Source organism: Petaurus breviceps, unplaced genomic scaffold, assembly GCF_028583685.1.
Source record: "Petaurus breviceps papuanus isolate PSGF00001 unplaced genomic scaffold, PetGlider_PUasm1.0 688, whole genome shotgun sequence".
NCBI lineage: Eukaryota > Metazoa > Chordata > Mammalia > Diprotodontia > Petauridae > Petaurus > Petaurus breviceps.
Window position 1 is genome coordinate 6,319,720 of NW_027186457.1, and position 24,987 is coordinate 6,344,706.

Below are 24,987 nucleotides of genomic sequence, written 5' to 3' on the forward strand. Positions count from 1 at the left end.
CATTCTCTTCTGGACGCAGCTTTGTGGTATAGTGGATACAACACTGGGTCTGGTATCAGAAGGAGTTCAAACCTGACCTCAGACACGTACTAGCTGTATGACCCTGGGCAAGTAACTTAACTGCTTTTTGCCTCAGTTTCCCCATCTGTAAAATAGGGACAATAATAGTACTTAAAGGGTTGTTGGAGGGTTAAATGGGACAATTGTAAAGCCCTTTACAAATCTTAAAGCCCCATATGAATGCTAGCTATTTTTATTATATGATCTAGAATTTTTCTAAGAATAGAAGTGAAGTTTACGGGGCAGCTCGGTGGAATAGTGAATAGAACACTGGGCCTGGAGTCAGGAGGACCTGAGTTCAAATCCAGCCTCAGAAACTTAATACTTACTAGCTGTGTGACCCTGGGCAAATCACTTAACCTCACTTGCCTCTCCAAAAAGCAAACAAACAAAAAAACAAAAGTGAAGTTTACTAATCTATAGTCTTCAGGCTCCATTTTCTTCCTTTCTTGAAAAACTGGGACAACATTTGCCTTTCTCTCTTCTCGTAGTATCTCTCCTTTTCTCATGGATCATACAGTCCCCCAGCAATCACATCAGCCAGTTCCTTCATTACTCAAGGATAGAATTCACCTATGTCAGGGAACTGGAGCTTATCAAGGGCAGTGAATTGTTTTCTTAGACTTTAATTAGTTATTTAGTATATCAACCCCCAAAGTATCATTTTTGAATCCAGGTATCCAAGCAAGCTAAGGGATGAGGAAGGTCACAAGATTTGATGCCTTACATGGAAGATTAGAGATTGACAAAGTCTCAGAATATAATGAAAAGTGAAAAACCTTTGATCAAAGGCCAAAGTCTGCTGGATACTCTTTCTAAGGAAGACCTGGTGCTACAGAATTAGTGAGGGCTAAGTCCCAGAGTTGGATACTTCACCCATTCATCTGCACATACAGGTAAGGGATCAGCCACCCAGCTTCTGGTTCCAGCACAGACACTAATGACTTTACCTTTTCTCTGCCATCTTGGCTCCCCTCATGCCACTAATGACTTTTTTTTTCAGTGCATTCTCAGCTCATGCTGCTTTCCACTAATGACTTTGGCTCACCATGTCTTTTTTTTTTTTGTAAAATAAAGAGGACTCTTCCAATTCTTGCACTTTAAATTAAAGGTCTTGGACAACTCTAGAGTTTTGAAAGACACTTGAGTGGGTTTTTGGGGAAGAACTTGGTGCCCTTGGATCCTTTCTGGGGACCTTTCCTGAATAGATCAAAAACTCAATTAGGTGTTCTGAAAGAGCTCTGTTTGCATCATAGACACCACAAGATTTTAGATCTGGAATGGACCTTAAAGTTCACCTAGTCTCACTCCCTCATTTTCTAAATTAGGAAACTGAGGTCCCAAGAGAACACAGAGCAAAATGATCCAAAGCCAGGATATTTCCTGACTCCTAGTTCAACATTCTTTCCACTGTCCATTGTGAGGATTCACTGGACCAGGATTTCGTTCGTGTATTGTCAGCAAGTTCCCTGGGGAATTTAGAAAATATTTTCTGATTCTTGATGGAGTATTAATTTGGTTTTTTGTGGATTTTTAAAAATTACCTTGCTGTATTTCCCCCATGCAATGCTAAGATTGAATTTTTTGAAATGTATACACCATTGAATTACCTAGGGAGAGATTAGAAGAGTTGAAGTTAATATAAACAGTTGAATAATTTACATTTAGATTTAGAAAATAAAACGATGTTCATTACATATGAACTATAAAATTATAAATTATAAGTTTATTTTATAATTATTTATATAATTTATATTATACAATACATATTTATAATTATAAATTATAAAATTATAAAATAAAACTAGATTCATTACAAAAGAATGAGATCTTGTAGTTTTGCTTGTTTGTGGAGTATTCTATGATTCTTACTTTTGAAAATGTCTATGACATTAGGTTATATTCTTAGGTGTGGATTTTGGTCAGGCTTTTTTTGTCTGGGGACCTACTTGTTTGTATTTTAGGCTGTTTGATTTTATCTTTTCATCATGTATAGTCTGTGATGGGGTTGGAATGGAACAGGGAGAGACACAAGATGGGACAGTGATCTGAATATACCCCAGCATTCTGTTGACAAGATCTATCGGGTCCAAGGGTTGTCTGGGAGGAGGAAACTCGATATTTAGGGAGGAGTCACTCACTGCCTTTGGTGTCAGCCATTCCCAGAGGAAAGCAAACCATGTGCCCCAAGTGTTTTAGAGGTGCTATAGTAATAAACATGCCAGGGCCCATTTCTGCCTGCCTGCATGGAATGCTTTTCTCATTTCTTTTTGCTAATCCAAATCACATTAAAATAGTATCTTTACTGAGGCCTTTGTAGTTTCTATGAAGCTGCTTAATTCTGAATGTTTGTAAAAAAAAAAAAGTTGCTTGAAAGAAACAGAATTGTCTACTGAAGTAACATCTTAAACATCCTTGGGGATTAGGACTTCATTTTACCTTTAGTGTTTTCACTGAGGCTTATTATTTATTTGAAGGCATATCCTATCTCCTTACAAAAGAATTTAATGCAGCTTACCCAAGGAACAGAAACAAAATAGAGACTGTCTAGAACAGGGAGTCTATACTTTTCTTGTCATGGAACCCTTTGACCATCTGGTGAGCTCCACAGATCCCTGCTCAGAATCAGGCATATTGCCTATTTCCATAATTGAAGGGAATGGTAAATTTTAGTTAGAAGTCAGTACATATATGTGTGCATGTGTGTGTGTGTATGGAAATGATAAATTTCAGTTAGAAGTCAGGAAATACATATGTACATGTGTATATATATATAAACAATAAATTTCATTTAGAAGTCAGGAAATATATGTACACATGTATGTGTGTATATACATATATGGAAATGATAAATTTTAGTTGGAAGTCAGGAAATATATATGCATATTGTGTGTGCTTGTATATATATGTATCAGCAATGCCATATTCACAATGCCTATAGAGATTACAAATATGCTGATATAATTATCCATTACAAAATACGTCATGTTTGCCATATGAGGAAATAAACTAGAAAATTTATTAAGATACCAAAAGACTGAGTCCCAAAACCAGAAAGTGAAAGCCATCAGAGTAGTTATGATATTGGCACAGGTAGATAAAGTAGAAAGCACCCACATTTTCAAGCCTTTAAAACAGAACAGGCTACCTCAGGCAAAGGTCCTCCTCTCCCCACACACAGCAACCACCCAGCGTCCTGGAAGCGCGCTCCCAGCAGCTCCGGCCCCTGGCAGTCCTCAGCAGGAGTCCTTAGCAGAAAGTCCTTAGCAGTCCTAACTCAAAAAGGGCTTCGCGCTGCCACTGCCTCTGCTGCTGCCGCCGTCACCACCACCGCCAGCCAACGCAGGAACGCTAGCTTGGCTTCCGCTTCCTCTTGCTCCGCCCCTTCCTGCTACATCAGCAAGTCCAACGGGGCATGGAAGATCTTTAAATCCCATAACCCTTACAATATATATACATGGAAATGATAAATTTCAGTTAGAAGTCAGGAAATAAATATGTATATGTGTGTGTGCTTTTATATATAGAAACAGCAAATTTCAGTTAGAAGTCAGCATATATATGTACATATGTATGTGTGTGTATTTGATTTCAAATTTATAACCCCCCTGATATCTATACACAGGTTCCTTTGGAAGTCCATGGGTCCCAGGTCAAGAACCCCTGCTCAGAATGCTGTCTCAGTCAGGAAGGCAAGGAATTGATGTGAGCAGCTGCTACCAATATCTCTGAGGAGGCACAGCCCTTTTCCAAAAGCAGAGCTTGCCCCCTTTTATGGACCACTGTATTTAGGTGGGCCTGTCTGCTGCAGAGCTGCCTGTGATGACAGGAGGGAGAAGCAGAGTAAGGTGAAGCCACTTGGTGACAGAACAGTGCAGCTCAGGCCTGGTGTCTTTTTGCTGGCTATGTCCCTTTGTGTCCCTTCTGTTGTGCTGCCTGTCCCTGAAGAGACTCTTCTGGTCCTACAAGTTTCTACAGGTCTTAAGGGTTAGCACAGCTTCTAAGGGTTGAACAATAAAGCCATTGTTCTACAAGGTCAGCAATAGTTTATCTTGTGTTTGGAGGTCACTTCACCTCATTGACCTTTCTGGATGCAGAATGTACTCAATGTCCTCAATGTTGGATCACTAAGTACTACATACATCAACTATCTCAGAAAATATCATCACATTCCTCCTCATCCCCAAGAGCCTAGGCGACACTGTTTTATCCCTTGCCATCACTGAGCTGGGAAGGTGGAATCTCTTTCATAGTGGAAGCCCCTTCTCTAAAACTTCTTAAAACATGCAGAGGCAGGTCCTATTTTTTCTATATTATTGAACCATCTGAGAAAGCAACAGTGTCCTTTATAACCAACACATTTCCATAGACTAGGCCCCTTTCTAGCTGTCTCCATACCACGCTTCCTACATTCTCACCATCATCCACATCTCTCACTTCTACCCCCTGATACTCCATGCATACCTTGGACTCTGCCCTTAGATTCCAGGCTCTGATAGGTTAACTTCCACATTATTTTGCCTGACATCAGAGCTATGAGATTCTTCCTGGCTATTGTCACACTTTTGTCCTTTTTCCATATCCCCCAGTGGAGGGTGGACTGCTACAGAGGAGTAGAGAAAAGATTGGTAATGCCTTCTGATGTTAAAGTAAGAAAGTAAACAAATATACAGTTATCTTATATTTCCATTTCATCATGTCATACTTATAATCGATGCTTGTTGCAACATGCTTTAATGGTTACAGAGCATTTCACAGATAATAGCTTATCAGATGCTTACAACATCTTAGTAAGACAGGGGCTCTTATAAACTCCATGTTACAGATGGGGAAACTAAGATAGAAAGAAGATCAATATTTGTCCCATGTCACTTACTTAGCATTATCCATGGCAAGATTAGAGTTTAGGTCTTCCTGATTCCAAATTCTGTACACTATACTGCCTCTCTTCCTCTTAACGTGGGCAAACTATGACAAAGAAGGCTTAATTATGGTCAAAATGTGACCTGCCCTTCCCAGGTATAATTATTTCATCATAAGTGTTTGTAGACCACAATTACAATAGCCTTTAACACCTGTTAGGTGAATAGGAACATTCTGGGATAATATTTTTTGAGGTAGTGCTTAACACAAGTTTTTTTTTATATTCCCATTTGCTAATTCTTTCAGTATGCTATGGATCCATGATTTTCTTGGTGTGTGACTGTTACCTCCATGGACATCGATTGAAAACCTTTTTATAGCTTAGTAAACCATCTCCATGAACTGTGATGCTGCGGAAAATTCAATATCTGGTGCTTATCCTTCTGCTTATGACCTAGACCAGTCCTCTGACTGCACAGCATATAGTTGGACCAATATTTACCATACTCCCATGGCCCGTAACTTCTGGTAAATGTATCAATCATAAGCAATATGGTCATATTTTAGTATTTAAGATTACAGGATAATAGCTTTGTTTTTGTTTTTAAATAGTATTTTATTTTTTACAATTACATATAAAGAAAGACAATAGTTTTGAAGCTGGTATGCATATTAGAGGTCACTTAGAAGGAAACAGAAGCCTAGAGAAATTAGGTGGCTTACCCAAGCAACAGATTTGTTCTGCCCAGGCTCTGACTCCTGCCATCCACCAAGGCCCAGAGATATTAAATTACTTGCTCAAGGTCACTCAAGTGACAAATGACTGAAATGGGACTCAAAGAGTGGGTAAACAGGTCAGGGTTAGTATTCTAGGTTAGCAGATCAGAACTGAAGACAGTACAGTCTGCCGTTGTTTGTCCTTCATTCTCGAAGAGGACCATGACATCAAGAAGATGATGCCATCCATGACTTGCAAGTGAATTAGATTTAAGTGAAGGAGGGCTGTGCAAGGTCACCAGTCTCATTTCTCCTCTGGAGCCATCTGGGTTCCGTGATGAGACAGAGATCAGGATAACTGGAGATGGCCCCCATACAACCTGGAACAAAGGGTCAAAGGCAGGGTTTCTTAACCTTGCATCCACAGACCCCCATATAATTCAAGGGATGTGTGAACTTAAATAAGAAAAAACATACCTTTAATTTTATTGTTTGGTTTCCTTTGAAATCTTATGTATATTACTTTTGTATTAGAAAACATTCTCAAAAGGGGTCTACAGGTTTTTCCATATTGTCAAAAGGGTCCATGACATAGAAAAAGTTAAAATTCCTGATCTAAGCTGAAGGAGGCATTTGACAGAATACAACCTCTTTCAGGGCAGGGATATTTTCATTTTTTTTCTCTGTATGCCCAGTATCTGTCCCATGATAGATGATGAATAAATACTTTAAAAAATTGATTGAGACTGATGACACCATCACCACCAATGTCACATTTTAATAAGAGTGTCTCTTCTAACACTTCCCTAGCTGGTACTTTAAAGGGGCTCACAGGGGCCCTGATACCTGCCTGTGTTATGATAGATAAAATAGCTAGGTCCCCATTAATGTGAATAATGAATCCCCTGAAGTGATAGCATGTATTTGAATTCTCATTACTAGAAGTTATAATTATGTAAAATATGATAATTGGTCCAGACCAATGAAACTATGTCGTATAAATTTTAGTTATAGGAGCAAAAGAGCTGTGTCCCTGGAGGTTCTGATTTCTAGATCTACTGACTATTCTTAATATATTCTAACTCATTATATATATTCTAACTCAGGGGTGGGGAACCTGCACCCTCGAGGTCACATGTGGCCTTCTAGGTCCTCAAGTGTGGCTCTAAGGGCCACATGTGGCCTCAAGGCTGAAGGTTCCCCACTCCTTTTCTAACTCATCAAAAATAAAATGTTATGGGGCAGCAAGGTGGTGCAGTGAATACAGCGCTGGCCCCAGAGTCAGGAGGACCTGAGTTCAAATCTGGCCTCAGACACTTAACACAAAAGCTAGCCATGTGACCTTGGACAAGTCACTTAAACCCAATTGCCCTACTTCCCCCCCTCCAAAAAAGCAAAAAAACCAATAACACCCAAAAACAAAAAAATAAAAATAAAATGTTTCTTCTCAAGTTTCCCATTGAGGAATTTAATTTTGTTTTATTAAGTTTCATAATGAAGTACAGACTATATAGTACAGACTATATTGTCTGTGTCTGGGCATCCTTACTTTTTTAGCCAGGTTTATTCCTCCCCCAAGAGGGCCACATTTAGCTGTTTTGCATAACATGACAGAGATGTTTTCCTCTAGGACTTACGCCTTTTATTAGAAATACTAAGGAGAGCATTGTCTGTTCAGCCAAGTATGTCTGTTAGTAGTCCCTGGAGGGAGCCCACTTGACTGGGACTTGCTATTCTTTTGTCTGTTAGCACTGTCTGTAATGAGAGATAGGGGCTCTGGTGCTGGTCTTTATTGTTTCCCCACCATTCCATTTCGGCTCTGCTTCTTGCTTACTAATAGGTTGAACAAAGATCTAGAGAATTAGCTATTGAAAGCGGAAGGGTAGGGCCGTAGAAATGAAAAAAAAAATGGAGAAATGTGAGCAAGAACTCTTGGGTTTAATTCCAAGTCTATCACTTACTAGCTATTATCTCTGAGCCTCAGTTTCCTCATCTGCAAAATGTGGATAATACTTATATATCAACCATTTCATGGAATTAGATGAGAGAACACATGAAAGCTGCTATGATGATGTCAGGGGCTGTGGTGTCTACAGTGGCTAAGAGGACAGAGGGGAACGGGAATGAGAAATGTCTTGAGTGTTGAAACTTTGGAGACAGGACTACTGGTAAACCATCAGTACTCCCTCTCCTGTCCTGTCCTGTTCTGTCCTCTCCTCTTCTTTCTCTCTCTCTCTCTCTGCAGCATGGAATGGGTAAAGCAAGAGGGGATGTGGAATGTAGGATTGTTGAGGCCCACAGCTGCCAAGTTGCAGCTAATCAAGAAGGGAGCGTGTTATTCCTCTCCCCTAAAAGGCCACTGGCTTGGGCAGAGATTTTGTGTGAAGCGAGCTGTCAGTCATCTTTGCTTTTTCCTTCCTCTGTGATGTTTTCCTGATCATCCCATTGTTCTAAGCTCCTGATTCCTCCTAGCCCTCTGGCTTGGTTGTGTCAAGGCTGGAACCACCTGGACCTGTTCCTACCAGCATGTTTTCTTTATCCTGTGCCAATTAATTCTTCCAACCAACATCCTGAAGTGCATTCCCAACATGGTTTGCAATTTTGCAAGGATAATTAATTCTCTTAACTGTTCATTTCATTGACTTTTAAATTTTTTAAAATTTTTATGAAGAGAAGCATTTGCAAAAATGTTGCTATGTATATTGTGGTACAAAGGGCCTGGCTTTGACCTCTTGGGAGTATACGCTCTACAGCAAGATCCAAACTGGGTCAATTTAGATACTTTTTTCCTTCATCTAATTCCAAATGATTAAACATGTATTTTCTTAGAGAAAAATTTTTCTTTAATCGGGTTTTGAGTTACTGAAATATTCTAATAATAAAATTGCAATAGATATGGTGGTGTATTTTGTGGGCTATAAGAAATAATTCAGACCTTAAAAAGGGAGCTTCTAGAATTTCCCTAAGCTTCCCTAAGTCTTGAAAGGCTTCTAGTTTGAAAAATCAATTGTGAAAATGCCCATGATGCATTTTGGTGAGAAATTAAGGGATAACAATCAAATTATACTGGATCACTTACTGTGGTCATCCCTTGAACTGCCACTGTGGTCTGGTGTGGTCTGCTAAATTGTTTCTTGTGGCCATGAAAATATGGCAGCATGTTATATATTGCAATAAGTGAGGAAAGTCACTAACCTATTTATATCCTTTGATTCAGTAAACCAATTGGGGCGTATATGTCAAAGAGGCAAATTCAGAAAGAAAAGTCTATACATTAAAATATCTGTTTCAGAACTTATGATAGGAAAAACAACCATAACAAAACGAATTCAAGTAGGTGCCCATTCACTGGGGAACGGCTGAACGCAATGGTTTCCTATCCAGCCATAAAAAACGGAGAATGTGAGGAATTTCAGAGAAGTTAGGAAAACTTGGATACAGAGATAAAGAGCAAAATAAGAAAGACTGTAAGACTAAAATATATAAGGCCCACAACAATTTAAAGAAAAACACTGGAGAATTTTAGCTGAACTCTGGGGAACCGCAGTGGCCGGTTATGGTAGAGGGCAGTGGGTGATGACATACACTGCCTCCTCTTTTTTTCAGGTGGGGAGGATACTATAGTTGTGGAATATAGCATGTGCTATCAGACGTGGTTGTTGGGTCAATTGGTTTCACTTAACTGTTTTTCTTTATTACCAAGGCACACTTCAGTGGTGGGGGGGTATATAATGGGAAATGATTATGATCTAAAAATGAAAGGCACCAACAAATCTTAAACTAAAAAAATAGAAAATTAGTGTCTAAAAAAACCCAATACTGATAAAAGAGTTTAATGCCTATGAAAGGCTTATATACCTTTTTAGAACCTGCAGCTGCACACAATAAAGGCACCAATGGCTGACACTGTGGAAATTTCCTCAAACCACTCTGGGCCTTAGATTTGGTCAGGAGGGAGTGCTTTGGGCATTGTGAAATTAGTTTAGTTACCATGCCAATAGAATCCCTGGCCTTACAGCTACATTAACTCATGAGCATGCCTCAAATGCCTTTTATTTTGAGTTGAAAACTGAATTCTAGCATGAGACTGATATGACAGAAATAATACCTCCTTTCAATGATGATACTTTATTGCCTTTAATGAAAATAGGATCCAATCCAACAAGCATCGATGAAGCATCTATTATTTACAGGACACTGAGTCAGGTGAATGAAAGAATGAAGAAACAGTTAATAAACAGTAAGAATACACCAAGTGCTATGGTAAGTGTTGGGGATACAAATACATAAAGTAAAGCCATCTCAGTCCTCAAGTAGAATATATTCTACTATCTGCTAGGGATCAAGGGATCAGTGTTACGGTCAGGGAAGTCCCAGGGATGATGAGTGGAACTGCAGGACAATTGATTCCAATAATTTTCCAATAATGGTGGATTGTTTTGATTATAATTCCCTGAACTATTGGAGGTAGAAAGTGGGGTGGGGTATGCATGCAGTGACATGGCATGAACATGGACATTGGGGCAGATCTGAGTCTATTATTTAGCATTCAGAAGCCTAGGATTTCTGATGCTGGGGTACAAATACTGCAGAATAATTCTGTCCTGTGCTTCAAAGTATTATTGTGAATATCAAGTCCAAAAAAGTGGGAGAAAACAGTTTGAAACCTGTCAAAGCACTATATAAATGTAAGGTTTATAAGTTTTATGTTTATTTTTTAGTTTACATCATTCATTTCCACAAGATTTTGAGTTACAAATTTTCTCCCCCTCTCTCCCCTACCCACTACCCCAAAACAGCAATTCCACTGTATACTCCCTCCCCCAATCTGCTCTCTCCTATATCTTCCCCCATCCCTCCTCTGACTTTCCAGTAGGACAAGATGGATCTCTATACCCCAGTGCCTATGGGTTTATAATTTTTAATATTAAATATTAACATACTATAAATAAAATATAAAAGCAATGAAAATAGTTTAATATTTAATAATAACTATAGCTAACACATAGCATTTACTATATACCAGGCACTATGCTAAGCACTTTACAATTATCTCATTTTGATCCTTACAACAACTCTGAGAGGTAGGTGCTATTGCTGTCTTTACTTTACAAATGAAAAAAATGAAGCAAGCTAAATTAATTTTCCAGGATCACACAGCGAGGAAGTATTTGAGTCTGGATTTGAATTCAGGTCTTCCTGATTCCAGGCCCAACACTGTATCCATTGAGCTACCTTTATTGTTACATAACTTGAAAAATGTAAAACAAGAATCCTCTGTGGACCATGATAAATTCAAAATTCTTTCATGAAGCAAAGGGAGTGGGGAGCAGAGAGACCTAGCTGTTTTTTTTTTTACCCTAAGCACCCCTTAGGGTAGAAGTAGTCAAGGCTAGTGTACTTTCTTCCATGCCAGGATGGATACCATTTACTTCTTTTGTAAAATATGAGTTTGAGCAACTTATTTTTCTCTGGGCTCTGATTATTATAAAATTAGTGAGCTAGAGTGAGGGATTTTCAAGTTCCCATCCAACTTCAAATCCTTGCTTGTGAGCCCCTGCAGATGTTTCTTTTACCAGATTAACTAGGAGATTTAAGTTCTGTTAAAGATATAAAACTTCTCCTTGTGTTTAAACTTAAATTTTGTTAGTCATGTTGAATCACTTCATACAACTGCAAGAAGAGTTTCTCTAACCAGCATAGTGCAAAATGTGTTTCCAAGACATTAGTTCAGAGCTACCCAACATAGCAAAACATGGCATCAAAAATGCCCATATTGCATTTTATGACATCTTATTTGATGTGTTGTCTTATTTGATCTTCAGAACAACCCTGAAAAATTGGTGATGCAAGTATTATTATCCTCATTTTAGATAAGGAAATTATAGATCAGAGAGATTAAGAAAATTACATGAAATTGAGTCAGTACTCCAAACTCAGGTCTTCTGGATCAAAGTTTCATTCTGCACTAATCAGAGTTTAATAATGCACTCTATGGTGTATACTTTACATCACTGAATGTAGCATTTGGCATTCAGTTTTATAGAGAAATTTCTTTTTACCTATGATCTTTGTACTTTTGCTGGCATATTCTATTCTGCTAATGAGGAGTTGCTGTGTTCTCTTAATTGATATTTCTACCTCGTAAGTGCCTGCATTGCCCTGGGTAGATCAAATGACTTTCTGAATCAAGTAGTTTTATTATTCACTGTTTTTGATGAGCTTAGACAACAATGGCTATTTCTTTTCTTTTTCTTTTTTTCAGTTGATGAAGCAGTTAAGTGAAATAAGTCGGTGAACTTCTTGTGGAAAATGGCATTGTGTTCTGAAAGAGAATGGATGTTTTTGTTGCCTTTTAGTCTCTTAGGGACTTTGCACTCCAGGCAGTTTAGGCTGGGCAACTCTGACAAGTACCATTGTACAAGAACAAAGAACGTTCTTTCCTATACTGTTGTGATGTCTTTGGAAAGTGGGAGGAATGAAAAGTGTGTTTCCTTGGAAATATTTTTAAATCAATGGAAGGTGCTTTGCCAACAGGAGAGAGAACTAAGGAGCCTTCTCTTTTAGTCATCATGCAGGATGGCTTGGGTCCCAATTCACTGGACCAGGATTAACTTTTTAGGTCCCCTTTTCCTGCTCTCAGCATATGTAATGCCAGTGATGGAACTGTTAGGCTAGGGGAGGGAGTCCTAGATGAATTTCTATTTAATCATTTGCATACTGTTATATACATTTTGGCTAGCCTGGGAGGGCCTAAAACATGGTTCCCATGCTCCCTCTCCTGCCCCCTACTCTACTTCCACTCCTGTAGACTGTGGCTTCCATCTTAATTCACAAAGGACTGAACAAAATCAAACAGGGGGACATAGATTTAAACAGCATAAGTACTTTTTTGACTGTCAGGGTGATTAACACAGTAAAAGGAAATGGGCTCAGGTCTCTGTCTCTTGACAGGGATTCAAATGAAATGAAATGCTTTCATTTGGGTTTGGTTTGGGTCCAATTTGGATAATATTTTGCTGTCTTGGTTTTGTACCATACATGGCTTTCAAAAATACAGTTTTACTTCTATTTCAAATTGGTTCACTAGGGTTTTGGGAGAACAAGTCTAGTTTGGATCATGGCTTAGTAAGCTATTCACACACACACACATAGGTGTGTGTATGTATATATATAAACATATATACATATTATAGTTGTATATATATTATATTAGAATTTGTATATATATTATATCAGAAAATTGATAGAGTTCTAGATTTTGGTTGGGGCTTGATTTAGTGACTGGTTCTAATCCATGGAGGTATTTATAAACATGGTCAAGAACCAGTGCTTAGTATAGTGTCTGGCATGTAATAAGGACTTAATAAGTACGTAATGACTTGACTTGACAGCCATCTTGATTTGATCATTTAGGTATTTATCTGTTTGAGGTAGGAAGTTGAAGCTGATGACCTTTTGAGGTCTTTTCAAGATTTTGGTATCTATGATTGATGCCTGAAAGTTCTTCAGTTCCTTTGGCTTTCAACAGTGATTTGTATGTGTATCATTGTTATACATTTACTAAAGTATGGTTTTGAAAAATTAATGAAAGGACTATAGAATCACCAGTTATACAAAACACGATGACTTATATGGGTTTTGTATTTGTTGCCTTTTAAGCAGATCAAATCATTTCGATTTCTGCCTTTAAAAAATAGTTTAAACTACAGACTTTAAACACTGTTAATTGTGCTTATTCTTACATCTGCTTGTCAGCTGAATAAATCACTATTCACCAATTCAACAACCATTTATGATATAATCCATGCCCCCAAAACCCAGGATTTGTACTGTTGCAGACTGGGTTCCAATTTTGTACAATTCCCAAGAATCCCTTTGCTGCTCTAGAAATCCCTACAGTCCTCCAGTCTTACCTTACCTTACCTTAAGGTACTTCCATGAAGATATGAACTCTTTTTCAGAGGGAAAGCAAGTTGGAGTAGCTATAGAGCCAGTCCCCTTCCAGTTAGACTGACATTGAGCAACTCATGGTAGTCATGGACAGCAAAGTCTCGGTTTTTTGCTCCCCTATATTGTTGCTTTTGTGTTCTTCTAGCTTTAGATGCTGTGTACATGTTCATCAGACTGATGCCATCTAGTGACTCTTTCTCTTGTTAAAAGGCAAAATTCCAGAACTCTTGGACTTGCAGCTGCTAGAAGGATAATACCAAAGCTGCTGCTGCTGCTCAGCAACCCCCTTCTTTCCCAAGAAGTCTGGGATTCAGAAAGTGCTATAGCTTGACCACGTGATTCTCCTCTCCTGGGGCCATATAATAAAGAGCATGTATACTGGTAAAGACATCATTACCGCTTCTTCTGCTCAAGGTCAAGGTAGAGTTTAAGAATTTGAGGTTCAGGATGCCATGGTCATCTTTATTCCACTCCACTAATGCCCTCTATTGGGCTGAAAGGGAGATGGTCCACTGCTTCCTGAGGTATTATGCTAGAAGAAAAAGCCCATCATCAGATCTGTGACATGCTTGGAAAAATGGACCAATTCTGCAATCCCTACCCCCTTTTTTGACTCACAACAATCTAAACCAAAGACACAATCAAAGTCTCAAACAAAGTTTCACCACCTAGTTCAGCTCATCAAGTTGATCTGGGAACTTCTCTGAATGACCACGTACAACTAAATTATTCTGTATTATGTGTGTAGCTCTATGCTAAGCCATGGAAGAGATAAAAAAGACAATTAAGACATTATTCTTGCCTTCATGGATATACCACATAGACAAAAAAACCCCACAAGATATACAATACCTATATCATACTAGAAGACAGAGGGTAGAAATATTAATCTGTTTGTAAATACTAATAATTCCACAGTACTATGTTAGGCACTTAGGAAGATACAAAAATTAAATAAGATACGATCTTGAACCTTAAGAAACTTGAAATCTGCCAAAAAAGAGAAAAAAGGAGAGGTAAGCTTGTAGACTCCCAAACTATGTGGTTTTCCATGGTCATTCCTTTAAGTTTTGAGTAAAGGGTTAAAAAAGGCTTAAAGAATAAGCAAATGGCTTGATTCCTTTGGTGGTGAGGTGAACATTCTCCTTCCTAAGACATGAAAAAAGAAAATAATGCCTAGGCATTACTTTATTTTGGCATTGTGTACTGCCATAAAGATATTTGTTGACTGAACTCAATTCTAATGTGAAATACATGAATCTGGTGAGGTAAAGGCCAGAGATGGCATGGTATAGTGGAATAAATATTATATCTGAAGGTAGGGGGCTAGGATTTAGATTTTGCCTTTGGTAATCTATCTAGCTCTATGTGTGTGTATGTATACTCTTGAGAAAATCACTTTATTTCTCAAGATAGGTACCTGGCCCTGTAGTAAGAACTTAACAAAAAGTTGTTGATTGACTGGACCTGTATTTTATGCTCTGTTAAATGAGAGTTTAGTTTAGGTGATCTCTAAGGCCCCTCCCAGGTTTTAATCTACTAAAAATTTACACTCACATACATCACAAATAGTCTTTGGCATTTTTTCTTGATTTTCAAGAGAGGTCTAAAGCACTAGCTAGCTATGTGGTGGTTTGCTGGATTACTGAATCTGAAGGATGCTTCCCAAGACCTTTCCCATTCCTGCTTTTCATAAATAATTTGGAGTTAAGGAGTGACTTAGAATTTCCATCATGGAAACACTAGGCCTCTCTAATGTATATGTGGTTCTTATGTATTATCTATAAAGAAAAAATTAAGTAATTAAAAGCTATGTTCTCCCTAGGACAAATATGCACTCTGGAGGTGACTTTGTTGGATATCTCGTCAATTAGAACACAGAACACAATTTCCCAGCAGTCATTTTAAAGGTTAATTTATTTACTATGTTCTATGGAAAACTAATTTCTAAAGTCCTTCTGCCTTTTTATTTATCCTCATTTGAAATTTAATACAGGAGTTGGAATGACTCCCCTTTCTATCAAACAATCCTTTCAAGCCTTTACTATCTAAGATAGTTGGAGAATTAGGTTCCTCCATGGCTGCCATAGAATGGAGGATCATTTCAATTTTAAAAACATCCGTGATATGTGGACCCCTCCTAGGACTCAATAGCGAGTGTAACAATGGGACACAGGGTAAGCAGTAATACAGTAAAAGATTACCAGAGCACAAGGAGATGTGAAAAGACTCTGTCTACTTCTTTCTCCTTGGGAACTTCAGTATATGGTTAATGAGGTTCTGTGTGGGATACTTATGCATGGTGAGCAAACACCAAGGCAATAAAGCCCAGTCAAGAGTATTATGGGAGCACAACAGTTAGAAGTGCTGATCCCAGGGAATAGAAATAAAAGCTTATTGAGCTCAACTCATTTGTCCCTATCCTTGTTTATAATGAAGTGGTACTTGAGACCTCTGGGAGAATTTGATATTTAAAAAAGCTAGACTTATAGCAATCACACTGAGGAGCAGAGGTATCAAAGAGAGAGAGTGGAAATGAGAGAGTTCCAAGTTCTACACATCAGACAGAAGATTTTCTTACTGAAAGGACAAACATTAGTATGGGATTTATAACAGCCTGGCATTATTACCAGACCTGAAAGTATATCTTACTAACTGATTACTACCTAGGTATCAAGATGGCTAAATGAATAGAGGAGTCAGGAAAATCCGAGGTTTTTTGGGAAGCTCCCAGGTTTTTAAAGCTGAGGGAAACAAGAAGACTAAAGAAATGAGAGGATCCTTGTTTGGGATGGAGAGGACGATACTCACTGACAGTGAAGAAGAAGAACCTATACACATCTTGTTTCTGTGTCTTCTGCCGAGCAGGATAACTTCTGCACCAGAAATGAGAGACTTAAAAATGATAGACAAGGAATTGGTGCTTAAGATGACAGCGCACCCCCTCCCCCATCACATTATAGGGATGTAGTCTCAGGTACATAAAAGAGCATGTTGGTATATGTTTAATAACTGATCCTTCCCCAAAACCCCACAGAACCCTTCAACTTTTAAGTTGAATCAGCATTATTAACATTTTCTCCATCCCTTTTTAAAGTCTAGATGATTCACAAAACAATAAATCCAGCCCTTCTTTGTGGCATTTGCTGATTCTGGGGTGTAAATGCTCTCACTGAAAATTTAACAATTGAATCTTCTGGTTAGAGCTGGCTCTAGCACATCCTTGGATTTATACTATTGAGAGGGAAGGAAAAGGGGGGAAGCATTTACATAGGGTCTAGTATGTGATAGTCACTGTATTAAACTTTACAAATATTATCTCATTTGATCCTCACAGCAACCCTGGGAGGGAGAGAGATGCTATTATTATCCTCATTTTGCTAATTGGGAAATTCTGTTTTACTCTCCCTCCCTCCCCCCCCCCATCCCGTCTCTATCTCTCTGTCTCTCTCCTTCCTCCCTTCCCCCCTCTTTCTCTCTCTTTCCATCTCTCCCCATGGTACCCAGGCTGCCCTGACCTGGTTCTCCCTTTCTTAGGCAGCTGGGGACCCCCACTCATGAAAGCACACCATAATTGTACTATGCTTAGTAGAGACATCCAGTGGCTTTAGCCTCCCCTAGTTCCACACTTCTGAACTCAAGCTATCCACTGGCATCCCAGGAGGAGGGATTACAAACACATGCTACCTCCATGGACTCTAGCTTTAAATGTATAATATAATTCAATTCTTTCATTTTACATAGAAGGAGGAGGAAGCTCAGTCCAGTTAATCTTTTCTATGTTCTCCTTAGTACCATAGTTTTCCAGAACTCTCTTAGCCAACTGGTCTGGTTTATTTTTTTATTCACTATTTTGGAAATATGAGTGTGTGTGTGTGTGTGTGTGTGTGTTTTGCTCCCAGTTATTGTTCAGTTCAGTGTTAGTCATTTGTTTAATTGTAACCCATTAGATCTAAACTATACTAATTCTAGTTAAAACATATGCAAGGACACCAATAGTTGTTTGGCATATTTAGACATGGATAAATAGAAGAAAACATGGTGTTCTCTGATACAGAGATATTCAAGAAGGCATATAAATGGAAGGGCTTTTCTTTGTAACTCTACAAATAAATGTTTTTATCTCATGAAGTGTACAGGGGCATACTTTCAGAGCTAAATGGATGAGAGTGTGCTTATTTGGAATTTAATCTCTTGTTGCTTTCTTACATAGTTGAGATCAATTGTGAAATTGATGTGGAAGAAATCAATTGTGGAACTGACCCAAGAAAAGTAGGGAATGCTTTCATTTATAAATAAAAATTTCAGGTAGATCTAACATATTGATTTTGCATCTTTTTATAAAGATTTTTTAAAATCAAAATGACTGGAATCTACTATTATTTAATGCTAAAGTATGGTGATGGATGAATTTGATATTGAGGTCTAAGTAGTTAACAAGATAATAATAAATGACACTTATAAAGCTCTAGTTTGCAAAATGCTTTATAAACATTATCCTATTTGAACCTTGCAACAATCCTGTGAGGTAGGTTGACAAAGGTGTTATTATTCTCATTTTGAAGATGACGAAACTGAGGCTCAAAGAGATTAAATGGTTTGCCCATGGTCACACATCTAAGTAAGGATTAGGGGTGGGATTGTGAGGCATAGGATCATAGATAGGCCTAGGTCTTCTGAACTCAAGTCCAACATTCTGCCCACACTGTCTCCAAGGACTTCTCCCAACCAAATCGTTCTGCCTTTTCACTTAGGAGCTTGTGTGATTCATGACTTGTGTCCTTTGGTAAATTAAGTGTTTGAGGGGGCTAAGATGAGCAAGAGGGACCTAGTAGATGCCTGACAAATAAGAGTTGACTGATTGACTATATAATCAGTGTGTATAGCATGTAGAATAGAGGACAGTTTGGTATAGAAACTTTTCCATTTCTTTGGAAGTCAGTGAATTTAAGAAAATAACTAGCTAGACACATAATGTCCAATATGCCGTGAGAGCAAAGAAAGAATGACAGGGGTGTTTTCTATAGCTTAGTAACAGGATAGAAAATTACCTCTTTGGGGAAAGGAATGTCTTCATTCAACTGTGCAAAATATTTCACTGTAGCTCTGTCTTTGGCCTGGTATACTTCGTAATTCTGAGGGCAGATTGATGCCCACTCACATCATGATTAATCACCATTCTTTCAAGTTATCACAATGAAAAAGCAAAAAAACAAACACATAAATATCAGAGGTCAGAAAAATGGTTTATGTCAACCAATATAAGACAGGTGAGAAGTATCTATGGACCACAGCGAACATATTACATTCCAGGGGAAAGTAAGCTCCTTGAGGACAGGGATAATTTTTTGTTGTGTTTGTTTCCCCAGTGCCTTTTGCAAAGGCATTGTACCCACACTGTCTCCACAGGTCTTCTCCCAACCAAATTGTTCTGCCTTTTCACTTAGGAGCTTGTGTGATTCATTACTTGTGTGATGTTGATGGATGCTTGTAGGAAAAGATTGGATTGGGGGATACTCGATGGAAACAGTCTTCAAGTCTATAAAGGCGGTCATATAGAAGGATAAGATCCTGATCTCCACTGAAACAATGACAAAGTTAACTCTTTCTGGCACTGATCCAATCTAGTCATTTATAGAGGTACATTAGGAATAATGGAGGATTCAAGTCCTGGCAGCCACCTGATTGTGTCACCTTGGACAGCTCTCTTTCCTTCACTGAGTCTCTTCCCCCTTATCTATAAAATAAGGGTTTTGGACTAGATAGTTTTTCAGGAGATAAAATGTTCTATCATTGATCTATCTATCTATCTATCTATCTATCTATCTATCTATCTATCTATCTATCTATCATCTATCTATCTATCATCTATCTATCTCTCTATAATCTATCTGTATGTCTATCATTATATTAAATAATATGCATTATTTCAGTAGGTACATTGCCCTTCTGTAGGCATATTGTTGTATGCTTTGGTTTAGGAGGCAAGGGAGAATCACAGACATTCAGAGGCTATCTTGTCCAATTTGTGCTTGGATTGGAGTCTTCCCTAAGCCACTTCCAAGAACTGGCCATGGGATCATAGATGTAGTGCTGGAAGGAATCTTTGAGGTCATCATATTCTCCCTCCCCCCTAACCCCCATCTTATTTTATAGCTGAAGAAACTGAGTCCAAAGAACTTAAATGACTTTGCCCCAAATCACAGGTTGTAAATGAAAGGTTGGGATTTGATCCCAAAACTTTAGCTTTTGCTTAAAGGTTTCCATTGAGTAGGAACCCACTATCTCTTGAAGCTGCCCATTTGTCTTTTTGATAGTTCTAATGGATGGTAAGTTTTTTCCTTCCCTTGACATCAAATCTAAATCTTCTCTTGAAGCTTTCATATGTTACTCCTAGTTCTTTCCTCTAAGGGTCAAATAAAACAAACCTCATCTCTCTTATACAGGACAATCATTCAAATATTTGAAGACAGAAATCATGTTTCCCATGTCTTCTCTTCTCTATGCTAAACATTCCCTGCCCCTTCCACTGATCCCTGTTTGACATGATCTCTAGTCTTGTTCTTCACCATACTGGTTGCCTTCCATTAGACAAAGGAAATAAAAGCTTTTTAGGAGTCAGATGTTGTGCTAAGGCCTGGAGCTATAAATACAAAAGCAAGATGCCTAAGCTAGGGGCCTTAGCACCTATGTCTGCTCCTGTATCCCCTGCCCCCATTCTTCTCTCCCTCTCCCATGCCAACCCAACAGCCTGGGCTTCCAGATTTCAGGTTCCAGATTCTAGCCTTGAGCTGTGAGTGTTCTCTGGCTACAATGATGGATTCCAGTGAGGAACTGAGCAGCAAGCTGGAGTTTCTTGAGTCCATCTACCTGTATTCTTTTATGATATTATCAGGAAATCCAACCAGTTTCAATGTGACTCTGACATCTGAAGGAGGAGAAAATGATGAAAAACTGCCCCGACAGCCCCTAAGTTTTCTTGTAGAGAAAAGCATCCAGACAAAATTCCTCATTGTGAAATATTCTTTTCAGGAAAATCTAGAAGACAATGATCTCTCAGCGTTATTAAAATGACTAGAATTCTAGGCAGAAGAAAACCTTGGCATGGTGTCTAGCATCAGCTGTTCAATTAAAAACGAATTAAAACTGTAGCTCAAAACAAGAGGTAGGTGGGGCATAGTAGATATTGGCATCAGGAAGAGCTGAGTTTAAATCTGCCTTCAGGCATCTGTGTGACCCTCTGCCAGAAAATGAGCTGCTGCTGGCCTCAGTTTCCTTATTTATAAAATGGGGATAATAATATATCCTACCTCTCAGGGTTGCTGTGAGGATAAAATGACATAATATCGATACAGCCCTTTCCAAAACTTTAAGTGCTATAGAAATTATAGCAGCTAGTATTATTGTTATTAATTTTTCAAATAGAAGAGAATAAGAAAAACAGAAAAAACACAGAAGGCCAACATTTTCATCACACCTGTAACAATGGAGAATTTCTTGAGCAGGAAGGCTGTTTGATGTGAGCTCTTAGAAATTAAAGGGAAGAGGATGAAGAAGGAAGACAAATCTGGAAAAAAATGAAGTAAGTGGAAGACAGCTGTCTGGAACATCATAATCTTGACACATCTGATCTCCAGCTCCTGGGGAAAGCTGGCAGCAGTGTAAAAGTGAATGAATCTTTATTCCAAGAAATGGATGATTTGCTGCCAGAGGAGACAACAGTCCTGGTTAGAATCTGATTGATTTAGAGAGTGACTAGTGACCAGATTGACTAATGAACTGGTCCTGTCAGCAGGGTGAGAATCCCTGCCCTTCTGTTGACACTTAAAGGGAAACTAGAAGGCCATAGTATCTGTGGCTCTTGCTGAATGTGCACTGGTTTCTTTTTTTCTTTTTGCCCTAAGAAAAAATAATTTTCATCTCATCTTACATATCTCATGCATTTCTTTGAAATATGATTGGAAAACTGGAACCTAAGGAATACAGCTAGTAATAAGACACAGCCAATAGAATATTAAAACAACTGAAAAAAGTCTCATACATGTGAGTTACAAGTGATAACTCTTAAGTAGGGTTATGTAAGCTGTAAGCAATACTGCCAAGCTGAAGGATGCTTTGTAGCTCACTAAGCCTTGTTCCACAATGAGACTTGTCATAATCATTGGGGAATGGGATAGTAAGTGAACGCCAGCTAGAGAGTATAGGTCAGATTATGGTTTACCTCTGGCCATAGATCTCTTGCTTCTTCCCCAGACAAGCATGACCAATGCCCCACTTCTTTGTACTTAAGGAACAGATATAAAAGCATCTTGGGAACAATTCCTGCCCTATCTGGAAATAGCTAGGTGGGGCAGTGTTTTTATTGAAGCAGTGGGACATATAGAATAGTGGTAAATATAGAAGCAGCGTGTTTAATCAATCAGTCAACAAGCATTTATTAAGTGGTTGCTATAGTCAGTAAGACCCAAGTTCAAATCTGACCCCAGATACTTACTGGTTGTGTGACCCTGGGTAAGTCACTTAACCCTGTTTTCCTCAGTTTCCTTATCTGTAAAATGAGGTGGAGAAGGAAATGACAAACCATTCCAGTATCTTTTCTAAGAAAATCCTAAATAGGGCCACAAAAAGTCATACACGACTGAAATTACTGAACAACAATGACTGGAAATACTATAGGGGATGCAGTTGTTCTCAAAGTGTAGTCTCAAGAGCCCTGGGGACCCCGAGACCTTTTCAGGTGATCTAAACTATTTTCACAAAAAGAGTAAGATATTTTAATTTTAATATGGTATACATTGATAGATATACCCAGGTGAACAAGATGTCCTTTTTGGGGTCAGTGTCTTCAATAATTTTCAAGGGATCCCAAAAGGCTCATGATGGAAAATGCTATCCACATCCAGAAGAACTATGACGTCTGGATGCAAATTGAAGCAGACTATTTGCTCTCTCTTTTTATTTTGTTTCTTCTTTGTCATGGTTCCTCCCATTGGTTCTACTTCTTCTTTACAACATGATCAATGTGAAAATGTTTAATATGAATGTATACGTAGAGCCTATATGACATTGCACACCATCTTGGGGAGGTGAGAGGGGAAGGAGAGAGAGGGAGATAATTTAGAATTCAAAATCTGATGGACATGAATATTGAAATCTAAAGATTAATTAATTTTTAAAATTAATTAAATTAATTAATTAATTAAATTAAAGACAAAGGGATCCAAAGAGACTTAAAAAGTTTGAGAACCAACCATTGGTATAATGCTCTGGTCTTAGAGTCGGAACGATTTGCATTCATTTTCCACCTCAGATACTAGCTGTGTGATCCTGAATAACTCTCTTAATCAACTTAATCGACATTTATTAAGCCCCTACTATGTATCAGGCACTGTGCTAGGTGTTGGGTGATACAAGACAAAACTAAAATATTCCATAAACCATGGATTCTTTACCTTTTTTTGTGTTGTGGCCCTCTTTGGCAATTTACTGAAGCCTATGGATCTCTTCTTAAATCATATCTTTAAGTGCATAAAATAACAAACACAGGACTACAAAAGAAACCAAACGTTAGTGAAAATAAAGATGTTTTTTCCCATCAAAGTTCCTGGATTGCCTGAAATGTATTCAGTGTTTCCAGGTTACAACTGCCTGCCTTACACTCTGAGTCTCAGTCTTCTTCATCTGTAACAGTGGGTGTATTACTTGGGAGGGTTGTTGTGAAGATTGAAGTGATGTTCACAAAATGTTTTGCAAACCTTAAAGTGCTATATAAATGTCATTTGATATCATTTAAAAATAACCTATGCATTATAGACATTGCCTCAAAATCAAGTCCACATCCTCAGAGAATGATGCCGCAACTCCCCTTGTATTCAGTCCACAAGCTTTTATTAAGCTCTTAATATGTGCAGGTCGCCAGGCCAGATGCTAGAAATGGGAAGATGAGCATACCTTCCTTGCTCTTACTGACTTTAGAATCCAGGCAGGGCAATACAACATATACATAAATACACATAATGCAGAATATATCACGATGACTGAACCAGAAAGGGAAAAGCAAAGCACTTGGTGAGGCACGATGGGGGAAAGACTTAGCTTCCAACTGGAGACAATGTTTGGAAGGAGAAAGGACAAGAGCAGGGACAGGAGGAGATGCCACATGAGTATGTTACCTGAATTTCATCTCTTCTGTCTTTATTGATAGAAATTTTTCCTGCTCCTTAAGCTGAGTTACCCCCTTCCATTACTGACCTCCTGGCTCTTCCTAACTTCTGATAATGAGTGGACTTTTGACTCTCCCAGCCCTGACACCTCCAGCCATTGCTTTTCATAGGATCTGGAATAAGTGTTCTATTGGACACAAAGTCAAATTTTATTATTATTTTTGGTAGACCACAATATGATCCAGAAAATATTTTTAAGGAGTGAAAGATAATTTGTTCTCAGTGACTCCATTTCAACCTTCTCTAGAGTCACTCTATCCTTAGGCAATTTTATCACCCTAATTTATCATTTGTTTTCTTCAGCTGGAGGCCATCCAGATAAATCCCTGCTTTCCTCCACAGACTGTTGTCCAAGTAATATCCCCTAGTGAGTAGTGAGGCCTGATCACTGGGCCAGGATTGAGGCCTATTAAACATTAAATGTGACTTCCTCTAATTGAAATTAAAACCTGTGCTTGGCATTGGAGGCAAAGAAGAAGTGATTGGACATAAAATATGTATAGCTCTTAACTCCTCCAGGGTTGTTTGGAATGACTCTGAATAAGTTAAAAAGCATAAATAATTTCTCTCCTCACTAGCCAAGGCTTCTTGTATTTTAATGTGGGCAGAATATGTTTTAATAAAGGGAAGTCTTCAAGTCATTGATTTAAGGATGTGAAGAAAGCAGAGTCATTGGTTTTCTTGATTCCTTGCAATGTGCTCCTCTCAAGTCTTGACCAGGATTAGACTAAGCAGAATAGATTTTTTTCTGATAGTTTTTGAGGCTGTACCAGTGGTCCTAAGGTTGAGGGGGCTGTTGGCTCATTACTGATATGCAGTCTAAAACAGAAGTGATGGGAGATTGGTTTGGAGTAGAGGTAAAATATGGCCAAGACATCCTGCCTCCCCCTTTTAATAGAATGTGCGCCTTCTTCCATTGACTTCTTATTCCATCCACTACAAAAATAGCTTTCTTCTTGAACTTGACCCCCTATTCTTTATACAATAGGTGGTAAGCAGTCTTCAGTTGTGATTTTTAATGGCCAAAGGCATTAATAATAACCTCAAGTCTTGGTGGAGAAAATGTGTGTACCAATTCAGGAGCAGAAGACAATTTTCTTCTTCTATGTCAATCAGGTTTGCCTTCTGCCCTTGTCTGCTTCCCTGTGCACTAGACATACTTGTTCACTCT

General features: G+C 38.4%; 1 long non-coding RNA gene and 1 pseudogene across 1 annotated transcript in view; both read left to right on the top strand.

The window, feature by feature from the left end:
• LOC138174339 (uncharacterized) overlaps window positions 1-24,987 on the top strand; it is a 117,087-nt gene that overhangs the window by 86,079 nt on the left and 6,021 nt on the right. The gene's annotated exons all lie outside the window — the stretch shown is intronic.
• LOC138174242 (RWD domain-containing protein 1-like) lies at window positions 20,407-21,352 on the top strand (annotated as a pseudogene).